Genomic DNA, 6000 nt, shown 5'->3' with positions numbered 1-6000 from the left:
CTGTTAGCAGGTCAGTATCAAAACAATTGTGATTTCAGTTTTATTTTAAAATAAAGGATATACATTCATTGTTTCTCAGTACATTAAACAAGAAATGATAATACCTCATTCAGACTCTTAGCTTGGATCCATTAAGTACCTACATCTTAGGTTTCTTAATCCTCACAAGGAGGACCTCTTGCCAAAGAGTCGACTGTCTCAATAGATTCCATCAAGAATGTCTCTCCCTCTGCAGAGCTGGCTAGTATTTTATATAGTCTGAATACTGAGACTGACCCAACAGATGTATAATTCTATAACGCCACCTAACTGATGCAGGTCTTTATTCATACCCACTATAGGAGAAATGAAGAATAAATGTATCTGCATCTTTTGTGTAAGACCTTAACATCTTATTATGTCTGTTACTTGATCCTCATAGTCTGAAATTTCATCAAATGGACTGGAGAAACTCAACTGATCAGAAGTTTTCTAGATAAGAATCAGAAGTACAATATTTGTCTTCTTAAATTTTCACCTTCCCTTCATGTTTTCTTATTCTTCCTTTACTCCTGGTCTTTTGTGAAAATGACCAGTTGTAGATAATCATATATCTTTCTTCATCTATTGGGACCCACCAGTATTTCCCTACTTACTCTCATTGAGTTACCCAGGTTAAGGAAACAAGGAGCCTAACAGAAGTAGATTTTGAAGAGGAATTAGAAAAGGGACTAAATGAAACAGAAACCAAAGGGAAAAAATTTATAAGCCAAAAGGATAGTGATTGAAGAATGAGGTGATGGGACAAGGAAATCTTGTAGATGCTCCTAAAAAATAAGAGAAAAAGAGAAGCTTTTATATATGTGAAGTTGCCAAATTTCTCAGAAAAGAAGGGGGGAGGATGTAATTTCTGGCAAAGCCAAGAGTTTCCTGTGGAAGTTGCCTCAGTGTTAACAGGACTTGCATAGACTAAACATTTTTTTTTTTTTGTAGCACAGCATTCCCTTTCTGTTAGGAGAAGGATTTTTTTCCAGCAATGTAAATCCAACCTATCTGTAAAAGAGATGACATACAAATTAAAATAATCTGAAGTCTGAGAGACTTCATAGTTATGATGTGTTTTTGAAAAACTTTAATTAAGGGTGATTTGAGTAGGGGGAGGGAAAAAAGTACTTAAACCAAATGAAAATTTATTTTAAAAACAATAAAATGTATACTTTACCAACCTATTGAGTTATGCCAAAAATTTTGGGTGATGAGTTGTATGTATGTATGTATTCAGTTAAAATCAGGGTACACCCATCACATGGGTCAAAACAGTAAAAGAATTTCCACAGATTCAGTCCCTTCTCATAAAATGTCCTGACATCTTATGAATCAAAAATATGGAAACTATTTAAATACACAGACACACACATGTTCTGTTGACATTGAAAAAATGTGGGTAGAATCCTTTCCTACTATTTCCCCTCACATTATTAATCTTATAAATTATTATTCAACTCTTTGCCTCAGTCTTTATTTTTTAAAAATAAACTTTACCCAATATTGTACTCCATAGTACTTCATTCCTTCAAAAAAATTTACTCTTGATGTCACTGGCTACCATAAGATTTGGGGAAACTAGACGACTCAATGGAGAGAATCCTGGACTTGTATTCAGGAAGACTTGAGCTTAAATCCAACCTTAGAACCCTATCAGTTATGTGACCATGGACAAATCACTTAACCCCTGTTTGCTTCTGAGGCACCAAGGGATCTTAGTGGATAAAGAATGATGCTTCAAGTTAGGAAGATCAAGATTTTAAGCCAACTTTAGAAATTTACTTTGTGCGGTTGGGCAAGTCACTGAACCTCTACTTATCTTAGACAATGGAGAAGGAATGGCAAACTGCCCACGTATCCTCGCTGAGAAAAGATCAGGGCCAACAAAGGAGTCAAACATAACCAAAAGACTCAACAAGGGCTTCTGTGTGCGCGGCCCCGGCTCGGCGCTGCGCGCACGTGTCGGGCCAAGGCTCGGGCGCCGGCGCCCCCGGCACGTGTCCGGCCCCGGCTCCCCCCGGCCCGGCCCGGCCCCGGAGCAGGCCTCCCCCCCGGCCCCGGCCCGGCCCCGGCCCGTGACACGAGGCCCGGCCCCGCGCGCCCTCGGCAGGCCAGGACGGGCCGGGGAGCCACCGCCGCCGCCCCGATGGCAGCGCCCGGGCCGGGCCCGAGGGCACCTTCCAGTGCCGCCTGTGCGGCCTGGCTCCCGCACAGCCACGAGGGCCAGAGGCCGCGGGCGCCCGCACCCCGCACTCCTGAGGAGTGCTTCACACTGAAGGACCCTTTCTCCTCGGACAAAGACAAATTCGTGATGCTTGGCTCGCGGTGTGGCCTCTGTGGCAAGCTGCTGTGCGTGGCCCGGAGTGCAGCTTATTCTACTCGAAAAGATTTCGCCTCCCCTGTGTTTGTGAGAATCTCCACGCTGTCCCTCAGGAGAGCAGGCAAGGTCTGGGGAGGAGACACTCGTGTCTAAAACTGCCCCCGGGAAGCCTGGCTCCAGGACCTAATTGAAAGGCTTTGGCCAGAACCGAGGCCCTGGCTGCTTTTTGCCGGGGTGACCCTATTCTTCCATTTTGGTCCTGTCAACGGAGGCCCTGAAGGAACCTGTCTCTGTGACTTCTGGAGGGGCTAGAACCTTTTGGATGGCAAGTGTCTCTTGTGGCTATGGTCACTGTTCCCAACCCCAGAAATCAGTGGATATTCTGACTTTAGTTGGCAAGCTAAGCCTGTGGTAGACTGATGGGCCCTAGACTCGGCCCAAGGGTGCTGCATGGCACCACTAAGTGAGGCCCTCTTGAGCTTAGGCTTCCATCTGCAGGGGCTGAGAGAAGAAGGATGAAGCAGTAGGTAAGAGGCCCCATCCTTTGGCCAAAGACCCACTCCCTCCTCTTCTAGCTTTCTCTACCAGCCATAGGCCCATGCTTCCTATCACTAGATTCTTTTCCCTTCATGCCCATGTTGAGGGATCTCCTTTGCCTTTCGGGCCTGGTTCGGTAGAAGCTCTCCAGGGTGGCTACCCCCTCATGACATCACTTTCTGTTGCTGCACTGTATGGTATTCCTGCTTTTGTTCATTTGGCTTTTTCAGACCCATTAGCAAACTAATTCAGGAGTGTGCTAGGGAGGGCATATGGACCAGGGATTCTCCACAATCACTGCATTCCATCTTCTCCTCCTTTACCAGGGTCAGACCCATTGACGGGCTTGTGAGGGTCAGTTAGACCTCTCACCCAGGGCAGGGCCTTGCCTTCATGGCTTGGATAATGTCAAAGGAGAGGTTTCTGCTGGGATGAGATCTAGCCTATTTTAAAATGGCAAATCATCATGTGGTTCTCCTAAGTGCCTTATGCCAGCTGCCGTTACAATCCAGCCTTGTCCAGTAGGTGGTAATTAACTCTAGGTATAGTAACAACATTAAAGAAATTTTAAAAGACTTGGGATCTTGGGTCAATGCAGTGTCCTGCCACAATTCCAAAGGACCAAGCTTGAAACATGCTCCCTCCTGACAGATTAGGGCTGGTATCTACATACACGATGAGACAGTTTTGGACCCGACCAATATAGGAATAAGTTTTACTTGACCATATATTTGTTACAAAGGTTTTGTTTTTCCTTCCCCCCCCCACCAAGGAAAGAGAGAAAATAAATGCCTGTTAATTGGGGGGGGGGGATTAATTAAAAAAATAAATGAATGACTTTTAAATTAAAAAAAAGACTCAACAAGAAAAAAAAAATAAAAATTTTGGTTTTTTTAAAGTACTTGGAAATTCTTTAGATCAATGGCTTTTCAGCTTTTCTGGACCATATCACCCAACAAAACTTGTCAAAGGCTTCACATAGAATTTTATATTTTATTTATAACTAAATTTGGAACCCTTATCACCAATGAGTTTTCCACATATAATGCTTTGGATGAAGAGATGATATTGTTTTGGAAGAAAAGAACTGCTCTTATTTGAAGGCATGTAAATGATCTCAAGCTATAATAGAGAAAATCAAGGAGGAAAGCATAATTTTTAAACCTTCTATTGCCAAGATCTCCCCCAAGATCAGGAAAATAAGAATTGGATATTTGCTGAGTTTTCCAGTTTTGTTGACTCTTTTCAGAATCATAGAATTATGAAATCATAGACTTGCAAAAGGGAGCAGGGAATCATCTTTTCCAACTCTCTTCTACCTCAGCCAGAAAGCTATTCTGAAAAATCTCTAATCACTTCTGATCAATTAACTTTAGATAGAAAATGTTACTTAATGGAAGAATATTCTCGTAGTGTTTGAGAACAAGGGCTGTCTCGTTTTTATATTTGTATTCTTTGTAATTAGCACAGTGTTTTGCACATCACAGGGGTTTAATAACTGCTTATTGGACAATCTTGATCTTAATTGAAGTTATTGTTTTACATGATGAACAGAAAAAGAGTCAAATGAAGAATCCTTCAGTATTTCTTGGGGATTGATGGCTTAATGTTACTATGAGGTAGTTTGAATTTGACAGTTTTCTTATTCCTCAAGTAGTTGAATTATTTGAAAGACAAAATATGTTTTATCTTTCCTTTGTTATTTCCCTGAAAATATATGGAAAAAATAAATTCTTTTTGTTTATCATGCTTAATGTTTATCATATACCTTTGGCAATGATGACCTTAGCTTTTCTGACATTATTCTTATAAATTTTACATCATGTCTTTTGAAGTCAAATTCAGAATACCAAGAGGAAAGGGAAAATAAAACAGAAGATATGTAGAAGAGAAGGGCCAAGCCAAATTTTTTTTTTTAAATAAGATTCAGGAGAATGGAAAAAAAATTCTGATCAACTAGGAATAAACCAAAAAAGAGAAAGAAGTTGAAGAAAAATGAGAAGCAGTTACTTGAGCAAACTCTTAGAATTCAAAAACACTTGCCTTAGTTCTACTTTCTTAATTTCTTAATACTCAAGATGTATCTCTATCTATATCAGTATAAGTATATCCTTAAATTTATTCTATGCTCTTATTAGAAGAATGAGTCTCATTGAAGAGAATTTTGAAAAGAATTATTCTATTTTGGGGGCGGCTAGGTGGTGCAATGGATAAAGCACCGGCCCTGGAGTCAGGAGTACCTGGGTTCAAATCCGGTCTCAGACACTTAATCATTACCTAGCTGCGTGGCCTTGGGCAAGCCACTTAACCCCATTTGCCTTGCAAAAACCTAAAAAAAAAATAAAAAAACAAAAAAATTATTCTATTTTGGATTTTGGGATACATAAGGAGGAAAAATCTGGTTGCAGTCTGCTGTACATTCTTTATTTTGGAAAGAAGACTTTGAAAAGTTCAGAAAATGAACAGACATGATCCAATAACCTGAAGTTTCATAGGGTAGGTCAAGGAAATGAAACATTCTCAAGTGATTCCAAAGTACACAAGAAGAAAAAGATTCTGTCTAAAGAGTCTAATGGAAATGCAGAGGAAATTCACTGACAAACTTTGATTTTAAAAAAGAATATATATATATATATATATATATATATATATATATATATAAAATGAGAAAAACAACATAGCTAAGGATGAATATTAAAACTTGGCAATATCATGTAAAAATAGATTGCAGAAGGTCTAATGTTAAACAGTCTAATCACTAAAACTGAGGAAAACATGATTAAAACTAAGATAATTTTTTAAAATTTATTTTCTATATAATGCTCAGAGAAGATGCATAAAAGGAAGTAAAGTTGCATTTAAACTTTTACTATTTGCCAAGAACTGTGAAAAATATTTTACAAGGAGGAAAGCATAATTTTGATTTAATTTGGCCCTCACAACATCTCTAGAAGATTACTGTTATCTCCATTTAACAGTTGAGGAAGCTGAGCAAACAAAGGTTGCTACTTGCCCAGGGTCTCAATATGTGTCTGAAGGCAGATTTGTGCTGAGGTTTTCCATATACCAGGCTCACACTATGGCACCTAGATGTTCTCTTTTCTCTTCCACGGATTATG

This window comes from Macrotis lagotis, chromosome 2 (genome assembly GCF_037893015.1).
Source record: "Macrotis lagotis isolate mMagLag1 chromosome 2, bilby.v1.9.chrom.fasta, whole genome shotgun sequence".
NCBI lineage: Eukaryota > Metazoa > Chordata > Mammalia > Peramelemorphia > Peramelidae > Macrotis > Macrotis lagotis.
Note: the sequence above shows the minus strand (reverse complement) of the source record.